At 41.7% G+C, this 18818-nt stretch overlaps 1 protein-coding gene across 6 annotated transcripts in view; it reads right to left on the reverse strand.

Annotated features, from left to right (window-relative positions):
• GRM8 (glutamate metabotropic receptor 8) overlaps window positions 1-18818 on the reverse strand; it is a 476081-nt gene that overhangs the window by 229725 nt on the left and 227538 nt on the right. The window lies entirely within an intron of this gene.

The following is an 18818-nucleotide window of genomic DNA, read 5'->3' on the forward strand; positions in this document are numbered from 1 at the left end:
AACAGGAAGCAGATGAAAGCCTCCAGAGAGCTTGGACGGCGGCACGGAGCAACCCACCGCCTCTCAGCTCTTCTAATCGATCCAGGTTTGTTGTAGAAAGAGGACTTTTATACAAGGAAACTCTTTCTGGGGGACACCAGGAAGACTGGCATCCTCAGAGACAGTTGGTAGTTCCAACTAAATACCGGGCCAAGCTCTTGAGCTTAGCCCATGATCACCCTAGTGGCCATGCTGGGGTGAACAGGACCAAAGACCGTTTGGGGGGGTCATTCCACTGGGAGGGAATGGGCAAGGATGTTTCTACCTATGTCCAGTCTTGTGAGGTGTGCCAAAGAGTGGGAAAACCCCAAGACCAGGTCAAAGCTCCTCTCCAGCCACTCCCCATCATTGAAGTTCCATTTCAGCGAGTAGCTGTGGATATTCTGGGTCCTTTTCCGAAAAAGACACCCAGAGGAAAGCAGTACATACTGACTTTCATGGATTTTGCCACCCGATGGCCGGAAGCAGTAGCTCTAAGCAACACCAGGGCTAAAAGTGTGTGCCAGGCACTAGCAGACATTTTTGCCAGGGTAGGTTGGCCCTCCGACATCCTCACAGATGCAGGGACTAATTTCCAGGCAGGAACTATGAAAAACCTTTGGGAAGCTCATGGGGTAAATCACTTGGTTGCCACTCCTTACCATCATCAAACAAATGGCATGGTGGAGAAGTTTAATGGAACTTTGGGGGCCATGATACGTAAATTCGTAAATGAGCACTCCAATGATTGGGACCTAGTATTGCAGCAGTTGCTCTTTGCCTACAGAGCTGTACCACATCCCAGTTTAGGGTTTTCCCCATTTGAACTTGTATATGGCCGTGAGGTTAAGGGGCCATTGCAGTTGGTGAAGCAGCAATGGGAGGGATTTACACCTTCTCCAGGAACTAACATTCTGGACTTTGTAACCAACCTACAAAACACCCTCCGAACCTCTTTAGCCCTTGCTAGAGAAAACTTACAGGATGCTCAAAAAGAGCAAAAAGCCTGGTATGATAAACATGCCAGAGAGCGTTCCTTCAAAGTAGGAGACCAGGTCATGGTCTTAAAGGCGCTCCAGGCCCATAAAATGGAAGCATCGTGGGAAGGGCCATTCGTGGTCCAGGAGCGCCTGGGAGCTGTTAATTATCTCATAGCATTCCCCACCTCCAACCGAAAGCCTAAGGTGTATCATATTAATTCTCTAAAGCCCTTTTATTCCAGAGAATTAAAGGTTTGTCAGTTTACAGCCCAGGGAGGAGACGACGCTGAGTGGCCTGAAGGTGTCTACTACGAAGGGAAATGTGCTGGTGGTGTGGAAGAGGTGAACCTCTCCATGACCCTTGGGCGTATGCAGCGACAGCAGATCCAGGAGCTGTGCACTAGCTACGCGCCAACGTTCTCAGCCACCCCAGGACTGACTGAACGGGCATACCACTCCATTGACACAGGTAATGCTCACCCAATTAGGGTCCAACCTTACCGGGTGTCTCCTCAAGCTAAAACTGCTATAGAATGGGAGATCCAGGATATGTTACAGATGGGTGTAATCCGCCCCTCTGAAAGTGCATGGGCATCTCCAGTGGTTCTAGTTCCCAAACCAGATGGGGAAATACGTTTTTGCGTGGACTACCGTAAGCTAAATGCTGTAACTCGCCCAGACAACTATCCCATGCCACGCACAGATGAACTATTAGAGAAACTGGGAAAGGCCCAGTTCATCTCTACCTTGGACTTAACCAAGGGGTACTGGCAGGTACCGCTAGATGAATCTGCCAAGGAAAGGTCAGCCTTCATCACACATCTCGGGCTGTATGAATTTAATGTACTCCCTTTCGGGCTGCGAAATGCACCCGCCACTTTCCAAAGACTTGTAGATGGTCTCCTAGCGGGATTAGGAGAATATGCAGTCGCCTACCTTGACGATGTGGCCATATTTTCGGATTCCTGGGCAGACCACCTGGAACATCTACAAAAAGTCCTTGAGCGCATAAGGGAGGCAGGACTAACTGTTAAGGCTAAGAAGTGTCAAATAGGCCTAAACAGAGTGACTTACCTTGGACACCAGGTGGGTCAAGGAACTATCAGCCCCCTACAGGCCAAAGTGGATGCTATCCAAAAGTGGCCTGTCCCAAAGTCAAAGAAACAGGTTCAATCCTTCTTAGGCTTGGCCGGTTATTACAGACGATTTGTACCGCACTACAGCCAAATCGCTGCCCCACTGACAGACCTAACCAAAAAGAAACAGCCAAATGCTGTTCAGTGGACCGGAAAGTGTCAGAAGGCCTTTAACAAGCTTAAAGCGACACTCATGTCTGACCCTGTACTAAGGGCCCCAGACTTTGACAAACTGTTCCTAGTAACCACAGATGCATCCGAGCGTGGTGTGGGAGCAGTTTTAATGCAGAAAGGACCTGATCAAGAATTCCACCCTGTAGTGTTTCTCAGCAAAAAACTGTCTGAGAGGGAAAGCAACTGGTCAGTCACTGAAAAAGAATGTTATGCCATTGTCTACGCTCTGGAAAAGCTACGCCCATATGTTTGGGGACGGCGTTTCCACCTGCAAACCGACCATGCTGCACTAAAGTGGCTTCACACCGTCAAAGAAACTAACAAAAAACTTCTTCGGTGGAGTTTAGCTCTCCAAGATTTTGATTTCGACATCCAACACATCTCAGGAGCTTCTAACAAAGTGGCTGATGCACTCTCCCGTGAAAGTTTCCCAGAATCAACTGGTTAAAATCGTCCTTGAGATGTGGAAAATATTGTTAGTCTTTATGTACTTGGTAGTATATTTAGAGATGCATGTGTCTTATTAACTCTGTTTTCCTAGAGCTCCAGGAAGAAATCCCAGCCAGTGTTTCACCCTAGCTGAGATTTGGGGGGCGTGTCATAAATATAAAGGGAAGGGTAAACCCCTTTGAAATCCCTCCTGGCCAGGGGAAAGCTCCTCTCACCTGTAAAGGGTTAAGAAGCTAAAGGTAACCTCGCTGGCACCTGACCAAAATGACCAATGAGGAGACAAGATACTTTCAAAAGCTGGGAGGAGGGAGAGAAACAAAGGGTCTGTGTCTGTCTGTAGTCGTCTTGGCCGGGGACAGAACAGGAATGGAGTCTTAGAACTTTTAGTAAGTAATCTAGCTAGGTATGTGTTAGATTATGATTTCTTTAAATGGCTGAGAAAAGAATTGTGCTGAATAGAATAACTATTTCTGTCTGTGTATCTTTTTTGTAACTTAAGGTTTTGCCTAGAGGGGTTCTCTATGTTTTTGAATCTAATTACCCTGTAAGATATCTACCATCCTGATTTTACAGGGGGAATTTCTTTATTTCTATTTACTTCTATTTTTTATTAAAAGTCTTCTTGTAAAACACTGAATGCTTTTTCATTGTTCTCAGATCCAAGGGTTTGGGTCTGTGGTCACCTATGCAAATTGGTGAGGCTTTTTATCCAACATTTCCCAGGAAAGGGGGAGTGCAAGTGTTGGGAGGATTGTTCATTGTTCTTAAGATCCAAGGGTCTGGGTCTGTAGTCACCTAGGCGAATTGGTGAGGCTTTTTACCAAACCTTGTCCAGGAAGTGGGGTGCAAGGTTTTGGGAAGTATTTTGGGGGGAAGGACGCGTCCAAACAGCTCTTCCCCAGTAACCAGTATTAGTTTGGTGGTGGTAGCGGCCATTCCAAGGATAACGGGGGTAATATTTTGTACCTTGGGGAAGTTTTGACCTAAGCTGGTAAAGATAAGCTTAGGAGGTTTTTTATGCAGGTCCCCACATCTGTACCCTAGAGTTCAGAGTGGGGGAGGAACCTTGACACAGCCAATCAGAGAAGTGCTGCAGAAAGCAGCCAATCCAGGATCGGCAAACCCAAATAAGAAGATTTGCAGTGCAGAATGGAGGCAGTTGCTGCTGGGAACTTAAGGAGTGAGGACTGTGTCTCTAGCAATCTGAGAGACCTGCTGGTAGGAACTGGGGGAGCAAGAGGGAGCTCCTGGGTGATTGCTGGGACTGAGTAGTTGCATGCCCTGAGGCAAGGGTGAAGAAGGTGCTGGGGCTGTGGGGAAGTAGCCCAGGGAGACACACAGCATTTGGGAGAAGTTAAAGAGTTGCAGCAAGAGGCTGCTATCTATAGGGTCCTTCGGTTGGGACTCAGAGTAGTGGGCAGGCCCGGATCCCCCCCACTCACCACTGAGGAAGTGGCTGGACTATTGGACAGTAATACCCACCACACTCCCAGGAAGGGAGAAAAACAGAGTGACCTAGCTGGAGGGCTGGGTCATGAAGAGAAAGTGTCTGAGAGAGGGGCTATGGGCCAGGTGTGCAAATAGCAGATGGGGGTGTTGGCATCAAACAAATCCCCAGAGTGATCAGGAGGAGGTGTCAGCCCAGTGGTGAGAGGTTCCCCCATGACAGAGTGACTGACCATGGGGACAATGAGAATGACCCAGTGTGCAGGGGAATTGTGCAGGATACATCACCTTTTATGACATTGCCACTTGCTTCCTGCAGTGTAAAAAATTCCACAAAAGCCTGCAAAGCTCTTTGTTTTTCATATTTTCAGGTGTTGTAGGTTATATATTTTGCAAGAGAGCACTGTGAATTGCAAAGCTTATTTTATACTCTCCAAGGCAATGCTTATATTGTGACATTCCTAAATACTACTGTTTTTGTGCTCTTCAGTACCCCTTGATGACTTAATGGGAATACATCAGACTACTGAACTAGAAACAAATTTATCAGAGACAACCAAAAGCCATGGGAGAAGACATAATAAACAAATAATTCAATAATGCCACCTTGAGGCACTGCTGCAGTTGCTGATAGAAGTGAATTTCTCACCTCAACATAAGAGAATACTTCTTGCTCTTTGTCTAGATGGTAGTCCTTAAAGAACTGCTCTGTTGAGGATATGGCACAAGAAATTTTTTTACCAAGAGCCAAAACTGAGCAGTGAGAGTGAAATACATCCTGATGGAGATGGCCAGCACAAGACCTATGCATCGCTTCAGTCCCATTTGACCCCTAAAATAGATTTTAAAAGCATTTGTATAGAGGGTCAACAAATTATTAACATCATTCATTTGCACTGTGGTAGCACCTAGGAGCTCAAGTCATGGACCAAGACCCCAATGTGCTAGGTGGTGTACAAACACAGAAGAAACACATCTTCCCTGCCCCAATGGGATTACTTACAGTTTAAGTGTCAGACAAGGAACAACAGATGGATACAGACAACAAACATAGAAGCAAAAGGAAAAATGAGGCAAATATTGGTCAGCATGACAAGCAATAGTCTCAGCACACCAGCTGTCTAATCACTACTGAGTTATTTGTAGGCCTGTAACCTATGGACTACTTACATCCAATTTAAAAACTATGTTGAAGGCTCAAGTGGGACTTAAGTGTTGCATAGTTCTGCAGTGTCCTTCTTCACAGAAGGGGTGAATCCATGGAAAAGTAACAAACCACTAACACTTTTCTTGACTACCTCCACTTTAAGAGAAGTTGCAGTTGTAGAACCAAGTGACATAAGCCACCTATTGTTTATTAGAGTGCTGCTGAAGTTATTACAATGTCACTTTAATAAATCTGAAAGTGAGTTACTCTTTGCAAGATATGAAACATTTGAGGTCAGAACAGTAGCTGTTCTTATCTAAGTGGCAGACTACATATATTACACAGGCATATCAAAGTCTTAAAAGTCTTATTTTGTTTACCTCCTTGGTTTCTCTCATCACTGGGTAAAGTGACCACAGCTGGGAACACAAAACCCTTCATCTTAGAATCTATTAATAGTATAATGAATGTGGCAATCCAAATTAACACTTGAAAATTCACATCCACTGGAAACTTTTAGGGTATTCCACTAAAATGCTACATGCTGAACTATTTTTTGAAATAGTCATCTAAACCCACATTCTCAAACTCTCTGCTGTCACATGGTGTTGGCTCTTCTCCTTGTTTCCAGCTATTTAATTGCATTAAATAGTTTTCTGATGTTACCCTTCCACGGAGGCAATTGCTGTAGTTCCCATGGGGATGTTATGTCATCACAAGTGGGTCAGGAGAGGGCCCGCTGTATTAGCAGAGTGGTGATCCATCTAATCATGAATGGCAGGGGTTGGTGTTGACAAGACAATCTCTCTACTAACATGCAGCCCACACTATGAGAAAGTTTGACAAAATAAGTAACATTATAAATCTTGATGATAATGTGCTGGAGAATAGTGACCACATAGCTAATGAAGTAAAAAAGTATTTTGACTAAATACACCCTTCTTCAGATAAAACTTGGGTTGGGGAATGAACTGTATCCTAACTCATAAGCTGGGCATGAGATAGTTAGACAGGCCCTGAACTGCTACTGTTGCAGCACTACAAATGGGGTTGCAAGTTCCACTATTGGCCACCCTAAATCTATGTACTTTGAATCTATGTAATCATCAACCCAGAAGACACCTCAGACATTTCCCCAGGATTCTGATTTGAGGGCACCCAGGAACTTCCAATCTGAGCTTTTCTATTGAGATTGTACTATCGTGTTTCAGTTGCTAAGTAGTTTAAAAGCTTAAGTTGCCTGTTTCAAATGTTTTATTCAAATATTATTTGGAACAATTTTTGAAATATTGAAGAATAGTTCATTAGTGATCCATTAAGGGCAAAATTCTGACACCCTTTCTCATACTGAGTAGCACTTTAGAATGCCTTACTTTTAGAAAGGCTTTTGACTTTCTCATAAACAAAGTAGGGAAATTTAGCCTAGATGAATCTACTAAAGGTGGGTGCACATCTGGTTGGAAAACCATACTCAGTAAGTAGTTATCTACACTGGAAAAGCGTATTGAGTGGGATCCCACGGGGATATGTACTGGGTCCATTTTTTTGATAATTTCATAAATGATTTGGATAATGGCATCGAGAGTAGTTTGCGGACAATACCAAGCTGGGAGGGGTTGCAAGCACTTTGGAGGTCAGGATTAGAATTCAAAATGATCTGGACAAACTGGAGAAATGGTCTAAAATAAAAAGGATGAAACTCAATAAGGACATATGCAAAGCACTATACGGAGGAAGGAATAGTCAACTGCACAAATACAAAATGGGAAAAGACTGCTTAGGAACGAGTACTGCAGAAAAGGATCTGGGAGTTATAATGGATCACAAACTAATTAGTAGTCAATAATAAAAAAAACATAATTCTGAGATGTATTAATGGGAATGTTATAAGCAAGACATGAGAAATAATTCTTCCACTTTACTCAGCAAGGATAAGGACTCAGCTGGAGTATTGTGTCCAGTTCTGGGCACCACACCTCAGGGCAGATCTGGACAAATTAGATAAAGTCCAAAGAAGAGCAACAAAAATAATTAAAGAATTTAAAAGCATAACCTATGAGGAAAGATTTAAAAAAATGAGTTTGTTTAGTCTGGTGAAGAGAAGACTGATTGGGGAAATGACAATAGTCTTTATGTACGTAAAGAGGAGGGTGAGACATTGTTCTCCTTAACCACTGAGAACAGGACAAGAAGAAATGAACTTCAATTGCAGCTAGGGAGATTTAGGTTAGACATTAGGAAGTTCTATGATTCTATGCACACTGTCCCACTAATTTTAATGGGACTGCTCATGCAGTAAAGTGCTACTCATGCTGAGGGTTAGAAAACTTGTATTACTGTTTACAAAGGACCACTGTGAAACCTTCACCCTCAGGGGTGAGTAATAATTCATCATTTCAGTCTCATTGAAGTCTGTACTAAATATTATTACAAGTGTAATTTAAATATGGATATTCTTTGGATATCAGTGGTGTCTAAAATGAAACATAAATCTGAATATGGAAAAATGTTTGTTTTCAAAATGTCAAGAAAAATAGGTAATAAGAAGCTTAAAGAATTATCTTTTTTCTTTAGTGAATCATATTTTAGAGTAGTTGACATCCTGCAAGTAAAAAAATGATTAATAAAGAAAATGTTGTACAATATGAAGTTTCTTAGATGTGCCTCAAATATTTATGGTGTAATTGAATCTGTAACTTAATTTATATGTGAAATGCCTTGGTTTTCTTTGTAGTTACATAAGGGGAACTGAGAAAGACCAAGCTGCTTTTTCCTGTATCTATTACTAAAATTGCATTGACAGATTTGAATATGTATCTTGAATCATCTCATACTGCCAGAATATTAAGAAAATATTACTCTACAAAGGTTGAACAGAATATTAAATGGCTTATTTTTCTCAGAACAGTTAGTCAATGGAATAATATAGGGCTAGTTGACAATCTGCCAGGAGTAAAGGACCAAGGACAAGTGTTCCACCACATGAGCAGATCAAGGAGAGAATTGTGGCTCCTGACTTGTTCCAGAAGAGAAGTAATCTGCTATTGAACTATACCTAGTAGATTACTTCCCCTGCCACACTGGTTCAGGTTGCACTGCTGGCATGTTGGCGGGCACCAGAGCCAGGGTTCCACCCAGTCTCTGTGTCCCAATGCCTACTTGTGCAGAATGGAGAGTAGTAGCCCCCGGAGGCTGCTCTCCCCCACCATTCTGGAACCTTCCAAGTACATAGTCCTTTAGGGAAGTAGGACAGTAAGACACTCCCAAGTGCAGATGTCTAAGACATGGAACAATTGTGGCCTTTATGCCAGATACTGGAAAATACGTAGATAATGATCATTTTCAGAGACTTTCATTGCCTTTTAGTCTATGTTTCATGTTGCTATATGCTGCGGTTTAGTGGAACAAGCACTGGAGTGGGGGTCAAAAGCCCTGGCTTATAGTCCCAGCTCAGCTACTGGCCTGCAAGTCACTTTACCTATCTGGGCCTCAGTTTCCCCATCTGTAAAATGGGGAGAATAATACCTCCTTTGTCAAATGCTTTGAGATCTATTGATGAAAAGAGGCAGGCATCCTATGACTGTATGATTAACCCTTATTCTAAGGGTGTAGCTAGTGAAGGTGGGTGGTATGTCATGAATACATAATAAACATAATATTTTATATATAGACTGGAACCTGGAATTCTTGGACAATACCATGTAAATAAATGAAATTAAATAGTATAACAGTTTACCAGTTCCTCTCATGTGGCTAGATTGTGATCCTGACTACATACCCCCCCAGAGGAGAAATACAGAGTAAGAATCTTCCTTAAACCTTACAGATATTGTTACCTTGGGTTTCTCAGAACGCAAAGCAGTGGTAACTTAACTGTTTCTTTCTAGGCAGCATCAGGAATAAATCAATGGGGGGCACAGCTCAGCTGTCTGATAAATAACTGATACAAACCAGAAGTGCTTTCATCTAAAACTACTTTTTTATTAGATCTCACGCACACATGTTGTCACAGTAGGGTTAGAGCATTTCAAAACTTTTATAGTTACCCAAAGTTAAAAAATGGTTCCAAGGGATCAGCAGCCAGGCTTCTGGAGGGCCCTGCCTTCTGTTTAGCTGCTGGGGAACTTAGCTATCAAATCCTTGCCCAAAGAAAGCTTCCTTGGGCTGCTCCAAAGCATATTATTTCACCTAATCTTCTATAGCTAACTTCAAACAAAGCACATAACCTGTAGTGACTCCTAGGGGGTCACCAATTCTCCTAATTTTAGCAAAACTACTCATCTCTTATCATCAAAATATTTCTAGTCATAACAATGTGTCAGGGCACTTAAAACCAAGGTGGCTATTCACTCGCTCTCTTCCATACTGTTAACTTTCTGTTCCATCTTCCCATTCTGATTAATAAACTGCAAGTATGCAGCTGTCAGACCTTGCCTCACAAAGTCCTAAGATTTTCCGAGCTATGTGATGTTTGTTTTTTCAGCTGGCAGTGGCTGAACATACAAAATGGCTGACTGCAGTACTGTCAAATTCTGGAGTACGTGCAGGAATGTCAAATTCTGGGGTAACAGAAGGTCTACACTGCAATAACACACCTGTGGCTGGCCCATGTCAGCTGATTCAGGCTCACAGGGCTCAGGCTGGAGCCCGGGCTCTGGGATCCCGGGCCCCAATGTCTACACTGCAATAGCCCCACAGCCTGAGCCTCATGAGTCTGAGTCATCTGACACAGGCCAGCCTCAGGTGTTTTATTGCAATACAGACATACCTTATGTGCACCTTGGGTCCAGGCATGAAGGAGTAAATTATAGTTATTCCAGAGGGGTGGGTAGAAAGTATGTGAGGATGGGTTAGGAATGGTCTGGGCCTGGGGCTCCTTCCCTCCTATTAGCACCTTGTCAGTGTAGCTGAGAGCATACTGCAGGTGAGGGAGCAATTTACTCCTTACCCCCAGGAACAAGGAGTGAGAAAGGGAGGCGTTGTGAGATGTGTCTGAATTACAATGCTTCCCAGGGCTATGCCTGAGATGTTACACTTACAGCCTTTGCTCAGCGCTGTGCTTAAAGTAACCATTGGCCCAGCTTTCACCAGTCTTGCAGACCATCTCTGAAGAGTACAGCTGTCTTTATGAAGCACTGTATACATACGTGTTCCAAGTATTCAAGCCACGATTTGTCAGTAAGAATATCAGTTTTAAATGGGTAGGATCAGCTGTTTTCCAAATGCTTGTGTAATGGGGCATGGCTCATAACAGAGGGGGAAATTACAAATCTAAAAATGATACTTTTACTGACAAACAGGCTTGAATTCTTGATCCTGAATACAAATTACACAGAAACAAACAGCAACCCTTTGTTTTGTTTTAACATATTATAATAAGCAACTTTTTGAAATGTTATTTGTAACTGTTTCTGAGGCTTGAATACTGTGTCTTACAATGAATATATATTGGACCAAAGCTAGGCAACCTTTTTCCAACTAGCCCCATGCACTATAGTGCCAAAAAGGAGGCCAGTAAAGTGTGGGCTGAATACTGAGAGGTGAGGTCCATGACAGCTGTAAATGTTCAACATTTCTCAGGGCATCATGTTGTACTTAACTCACACTAGCTGTCCCCAGTATTAAATACTACTCAACATGGGTAAGGTTTGCACATTCATGCTTAGGATTTGCCACTCAGAGCAGAGGTTTGATGGTATACTATTTGTGACTGACTTTGTGTCAAATACGCATTTACAGTGGAACAAGTATGTTCTAATTTAATATGGTGTATTTCAATGCATTCTATTCTATTAAGGCTTTTACAGAAGAAAGATGATGAAAACCTATGTGTCTGAATTCTGCTGTTTAACTCCCCACCATCATGAGAGAAAACCAGCTAAACAAACATTCTGATCTGAAATGGGGCACAGGGAGTCCACATTACAATCCTTTTTTTTATTTTGACAGAATGCCACGTTCTTAAATGTCAGCCTTCACAGTTGGACAGCAACTTTTCATCTGGAGTTTACTGCCCAGGCTTCTGAAATTGGGAGCCAGACAACATCTGCCAACCTGGTGAATTTATGACCCAAAATATAATGCAGTAAACAGATTAGGCTCTAATTAGATTATCAGAAGGGTTGGCAGGGCCACCTGGGACATGATCTGTTGTAGAAAAGGCAAAGTTAAATGCTCTCCAGCTCTATAAATTACTTAAGGACATATTTTACATTAGTCATTTGATTTAGTGTTACATTAGACAGCATGGGACCTCTGCACTGTAAGTGCCTCTGTCTAACACCTATTTTTTTTAAGAAGTCTGAGATAACTATCAAAACTAGAGTAGCGGGCAGTTCAGATGAATCCAACAAATATGCCAAATAGCCCCCCAAATCCTGCTTATTGTGATACAATGATAGCTATGACGACTATAATTTAGTATTACTTCACAGCACACAAAGGTGCAACAGACATTTTTCAGAGCAATACAGAAAGAGTGGTCCTATCCACAAAGAACTTACAAGCTGAATGTCAGACATGATACCCAAGAGGATGACAAAGAATAGCAGAGGAGGAGGAGTAAGGGCAGATACAAAAAATGATCATATTAGCCAGGCACAGAGTGAAGTCAGGCAAAGCAGGGTAGCCTGTGCACCATCCTTCTGTATGCCAGAAAGCTGAGAGGGAGAACCTCCTGAGCCACAATGCCTCTTGGGCAAGACCACTGTGCAAGTTACACACAATGTATTCCTCCCTGAGCGACTATATGGTGCTTTTCACATCCTGGGTGGTTTTCATTCCATTGAAAAGCATACTTAAGAAGAGTACATTAAATAGGATTGGGACTATTACCCAAGTTAAATAGGCAGCAACTGTGCACTAAGAACGTTAGTAACTAGAACGTTACATTCTGTTAGTGAACTTTCTAATGTGTCCTACAAATTTCTCAGATCATGGTTCAGGACTGTGATACCAATGAGTAAATCTGTTTCTTTTCCCTTAATATTTTCAGCCTGCAATTGCGTTCAGATAGAACTTAGTTAAAAGCAAGGAGAATTTAACTAATGCATGTCTAAAGTTCACAAATATGCAATAAATAGATTTAAAATCTGTTATACTACGCTGTGAATTTTCAGTGAAACAAATAACCCAGTTTGATAGAGCAAATTCAAATTTGCCTAATTTGCACAGGTCTCTATATGCTTCTGGAATCTTTTCTCCCATCTCTATTTTTAGCAGTGCAGTCCGTCATTATAGGTATTTAAAGGCTGATTAGGTTTGCAGAATAGTTAAACAAAATGCTAACCAGAAACAGAAAGATATTTCTTCTCTAACAGTAAAAGTTATGCATGAAAGAACCCTTTTAATTAACATTGCTGTTGAGATATGTTTTAGAGAACCAGATTTCTCTATTCAAAAAGACTTAAAGTACTATGTTAAATGCAGGCCTGGAAGGGACATTATGAGGCAAATTCAGACCTTGAATCTCAATGGAGTTGCAACCTCTTATGTCATGTATGAATTTGGCTCTACAATTTGATCCATTGAAACATAATACACTGCCCTTTACGTTAACCTACATTAAATTGCTGGATATATGTACTAATGGTTTCAGTTAAAGTAATAACCTTGACAAACTTCTCTCCATCCCTAGAACTCCATCAAGTCTAAACATCAATTTCAGTTAACCCCAATAACTTACCTCAGCCCTTTCAACCTTTAATGGTAGTATCCTCTGCTGTTGCACTTCACATCTTCCTCATTAGTGACTCCAGGGCAACCAACCCTGAGCATTCAAAAATCACGAGACAGGTCCCCCAAAATCATGAGACTGGATTCAAAATGGTAAGATTAAAAATAATAAATTGTGGATCTTTTTATTGCCTTCTGGGTTTGGGTCCTTTAAATTCATGTTTTCAAGCTTCAGCAACCACCATGGCAGTTAGAAACTTTTTTTTTAAATGAAAGCTGAGATTTTCAAGTAATAACATGACTCCAGGAGCTGAGGTTTTAAGCAAAATTTCAAATTTCATGACACTTAACATTAAATTGCCAACATCAGACACCTCACAATACACATTGCTCCCAAGTTATCCTAAGTCTTCAGTTACCTGGAATTTCTCCATAAACGTGTCGCCTTCCAGGTATTTCGGTTGGAAAAGCTCCAGATTGTAGTATTCAAAAGTGGGGCAAGAGGCCCATTACCTCTGCCACTTTCTGCTACTGTTGTGGGGAGGCACAAAGCTTTCCTCCTGAAGGATGTGGGTGAGAGGAGGGTCTCAAAGCCTCTCTACCCTAAAAAAGATAACCTGTTTAAAGTTACATTTTGAGATCTATCAGTTAGCCAATTTTTAATCCATTTAATGGGTCCCCTGTTAATTTTATTAACATCTATTTAGCATTCAATCTATTTAGAATAAAAAAGAAAAGGGTAAGAGGTAACTTTATTGCAGTCTACAAGTACCTACGTTGGGAAGTTCTGTGACGTGTGCTACACCAAAGGTGAGACTAGATGATCACAATGGTCCTTTCTGGCCATATAATCTATGAGCTCATTGGGTCTCTCTCTAGAAGGTAGGTTCTCTAATCTTTTTATCATTCTCGTGGCTCTTCTCTGAACCCTTTCCAATTTATCAACATCCTTCTTGAATTGTGGACACCAGAACTGGACATAATATTCTAACATCAGTCACACCAGTGCCAAACACAGAGGTAAAATAACCTTTCTACTCCTTGAGATCCCCCTGTTTTTGCATCCAAGGATCGCATTAGCCCTTTTGGCCTCAGCATTGCACTGGAAGTTTACGTTCAGCTGATTATATACCACAACATTCAGAGTGATTGCTTCCCAGGATAGAGTCCACCATCCTGTAAGTGCAGCCTATATTATTTGTTCCTAGATGTATACATTTACATTTAGCCATATTGAAATGCATATTGTTTGCTTGCACCCAGTTTACCAAGCAATCCAGATCGCTCTGTTTCAGTGACCTATCTTCTTTATTATTTACCACTCCCCAATTTTTATGTCATCTGTGAACTTTCAGTGATGATTTAATTTTTCTACCAGGTAATTGATAAAAATGTTAAATAGTGTAGGGCCTAGAACTAGTCCCTATGGGATCTTGCTAGATGAGGATTCCCCATTTACAGTTACATTTTAGGACCAGTCCATTAGCCAGCTTTTATTCCATTTAACGTGTGCCAGGTTAACTTTATATCTTTCCAGGTTTTTAATCAAAATATAATGTGGTACCAAGTCAAATGCCTTACTGAAATTTAAGTATATTACAACAACATTATTACCTTTATCAACCAAACTAGTAATCTCAGCAAAAAAAAAAGATGTCAAGTTAGTTTGACAGAATCTATTTTCCATAAACCTATGTTGACTGGTATTCATTATATTATCCTCCTTTTATTCTTTATTAATTGATTCCCATATCAGCCTCTCCATTATCTTGCCCAAGATCAGTTTCAGACAGACAGGGCTATAATTTTCCAGGCCATCCCATTTATACTTTTTAAATATTGGCACAACATTTGATTTTTTCCTGTCTTCTGGAACAACCCTAGTGTTCCAATACTTCTTAAAAATCAACATTAATGGTCCAGACAGTTCCTCAGCCAGCTCTTTTACAACTCTTCGATGCCAGTTATCCAGTCTTGCTTATTTAAAAGTGCTAATTTTAGTGGCTGCTGTTTAATATTGTCTTGAGAAACTAGTGAAATGGAAATAATGTTATCATATAATGTGACCATATCATCTGTTTTTTTTCCAAATACAAAACAGAAATATTAATTGATCACTTCTGTCTTTTGTGCATTAGTATTGATAATGATAGAGGAGCTTTCCCTCATTCCACCCTCGCAAATTAAGTCTCCTATGTGCAGGAGAAACAGCTGCCAAGCTTCTCTGACAGAATTGTCCCTTCCAAAATATTGACTTGCTAGGAAGGAAAAGCTCTGCTACCTTAATGAATATGCCAAATGGTCTCCAGATAGCCTTCATGTGTGGGTCAAAACTGTGAATTGCACCACTCCTGCACATTAAATTACAGCAACAGAGAGAACCATCTTTATGCATGATTTTTCCTTCTTTCAATGAAAGGATTTACGGATAATTTTGTAATTATTGTTCCATCCATGCTAAGTTAATGGTCTGATTTGATAACTTTTTATTCCAGGAAGGTTTTCACAAGAACAACCTCATATCCTTCAATATACCATTCTAGTCACTATCACTTGATTCATACATACAAACACTCAGAGTCCTGTTGCTAAAGTTAACAGCAAGAAAAAATAAATATTTTTTGCAGTATCGAGGTCAAGGATCGGCAACCTTTGGCACGAGGCCCTCCAGGGTAAGCCCCCTGGAGGGCAGGGCCGGTTTGTTTACTTGCTGCGTCTGCAGGTTCGGCCGATCGCAGCCCCCACTGGCCAATGGGGGCTGCGGGAAGCCAATGGGGGCTGCGGGAAGCAGCGTGCGAAAGGTTGCCAATCCCTGATCTCGGAGAATGATTGCTGAATGTGAGTTGGCCAAAAAAGGGCAGTATATTATCAGGAAAACTTGAAAGGAAAACTCCACTAATTTCACTCAGCTCAGAAGCCTAAAATGTTTAAAAGGTAAGAAAGCAATAACAAACATGTCTAAATAGTGAAGTACAAAACAAAGGCTTGAAAACAAAGGCTGCTTTTTAAGAATGCAATTTTCATTAAACAGAGTATGATCTAGTGAACCATAACTATAATTAATAAGAATAATTAATATTGTTAGAGGCCTGAGGGAAGCACGAAGCACTCTGAGCGGTATATAGTCTTTTAAAATATCCTCTCTCTAGACCTGAATGGACATCTGATTTTTCAGTTTGCTGACAGTTCTAAAAAAATCCACAATAATTTGTTTCGAGTCAAACTGAATCCAATTTTTTTGAATTTTCAGCAACTTGAAAAAAATATTTGACCCAAAATATTTTGTTCCCAGGCATTTAATGAAGGTCTACATTCACAAAATAGGAGAACAGGTGGTGAAGGAGGAGCCTCCTTCACCTTCTTATAACCTGTAGCACAGTAGTTAGGATGCTCACCTAGGAAATGAGACACCCAGCTCCAAATCTCCACTCTAGAGCAGGGATCTGAACCCTGTCTGAAATACTTCGCCCAGCTCTATATACCACTATTGTGATGTAGGGCAAATCCTGATCAGGAGATCTGTTCCAATGGTAGAAACCTGGTGAACCCAGTTTGTCTTTTTCTGGATTACAGTTGAGCTTTTTTCACTCTAAAGTGGTTTCTATTAACTTCATGGATCAAACTATTTGGATTAGATTGGCAGAGGCCTTGGTAGCAGACCGATGTAATAAAAATCTGAAGCCTTATTTGAATTCCATCCAGTTTCACTCACTCTAGAGGCATAGGTGCCGACTTCATGGGTGCTCTGGGGCTGGAGCACCGAGGGGAAAAAAAAAAAGGCAGGTGCTGAGCACCCACTGCTGGCCCCAGCAATCAGCGCCTCTCCCTCCCTCCCAGCACATAGATCAGCTCAGAGGGGGAGGAGAGAGGGTGGGGCACACTTGGGTGAGGGGCAGAATGGGGCAGGAAGAGGCATGGCAGGCGTGCAGCAGAGCCGGGAAGAGGCAGGGCAGGGGTGGGGTCTTGAGGGAAGGGATGGAGTGGGGGCAGGGTCTGGGGCAGAGCAGGGTCAAGCACCCCCTGGCACATTAGAAAGTCCGCGTCTCTGTCTCTAGGTACTTCAGGCTATGAGCTGATAACAGGGCCACACCCCATGTGGGTCGTTAAAATAGTGTGGGAACATTTATTTCATTATTGGTGGAGAATATAGATGCTTCCCCTCAGAAGAACGAAGCACCCACATCTCTTAAAAGAGAGAATGAGCAAAGGCCTGGTAACAAAACCATCTTCTGAGGCTGATAAACTTGACAATTATCACCCTGCCAGTAAATTTCTTTGTCGAGGAAGATTATTGAGAGGGTTGTGTGGAGGCACCACTGGCTATATCTGGAGCCCTCAGATTTACTTGGCCCATCCCTTTGGCATTGGCATGGCACAGAGATTGGGCTAGTCCCTTTGGTGGATAGTAGACAGAGATCACATACGGACAGCCTACATTTGCAATATGGCAAACTGCAGCTGCATTTGCTTGTCTCAAATTTAAAGGGACAGCTAGCAGAAGAACAAGAGAGGAAAAGTTTCTATAGAAGACTAATGTGAATATGCAATTGCAGACGCAATAGTTCCAAAGGGAAGAAACTGAAATCCTAACTTGGGGCTGAGGGAGGGAGGGACAATGGATCTAAGTGAAAGCTATCCTAAGATTTTCAAAATTGAAGTTTTGCAAAAGTTGTATTCATACATTTTCCTTTGATATTCTGATTCTAAAATCAATGTCCTTGGTTAGGACATTAGCAGCTTTTATTGCTTTAACGTTACCACCATTGTATCAGAACACACTTAACCATGAGGTATTGTTAACACATCTCTGGACCTGAAAAGGCCGAGATGAAGTCATGCTTCAGGCACTCTATTATTTAGTCTCTGAGAGGAACTAGAATATAGTAATGCGCAATGATTCATTGCCTCAAGGGCTCTCTTATGGGGGGTAACACAAGATTCTAGTCTATCATACTTTTTTTGCATTGTGCATGGGAGGCCATAATGAGAGAATGAAATAGTGTGTGCTGCAGTGCCACCAGGAAGCTGTTCTGTGATTCATCAGATCCAGATGGACTGGTCATTCAGCAGTCCCAGTGTCTGGCCAAAGAGGAGATTTCTGCTCCTTCATATGCATAACCAGGAGTTATAACTAAATGTCCCTAGTCTAGGGGCCCGGTTAGATCTTTGTCTGTTTCAGGATGCGCAGACAATATTGGTGTCCAAGAATACTTCATTCCACCTTTTGCTTAGCAAAGAGGCTCTCACTTTTTCTGTTAGAATGCAGAATGTGAGGTTCCGTAGCAATAATTCACACATGGAGCACATTACAAGTGTGCTCCATAAACTGCACTGGCTCCCAATTTGTTTCCATTTGCAATTGAAAGTGTTGATTTGAATTTATAAAGACATGTATAGCTTGTATCATGTGCATCTCAGAGACCAACTCGTGGTGCTTCAAATTCATAAATGTGATGAGCTGGGACACCTGAGCTAATAGTCCCTGGTTAAAATTAGAACCATGCACTAGATGTATCAAGCTTTTTGTTCAGTGTTCACAAGAGTATGTCAGAAAATGACTATTTCCTTCCCACAGGGAGCTCTTTATTCAGTTCTTATTCAGTCCTTAAACACAGTATATAAACTGAGTAAGGACTTCAGGATCTGACCCAGAGTGAAGACGACAAGTAATCTCACTCATAGCTTACATGTGTCAAGAGTGAAAAGAACATCAGTTTTGTATTCATTTGCATATAGTTTGAAACAGTAGTTCAGTGAAAAATAAGACCCAGTCTGAACTTCAGTCCAAATATT

This window comes from Lepidochelys olivacea (assembly GCF_965140295.1).
Source record: "Lepidochelys olivacea isolate rLepOli2 genome assembly, chromosome: 1".
NCBI lineage: Eukaryota > Metazoa > Chordata > Testudines > Cheloniidae > Lepidochelys > Lepidochelys olivacea.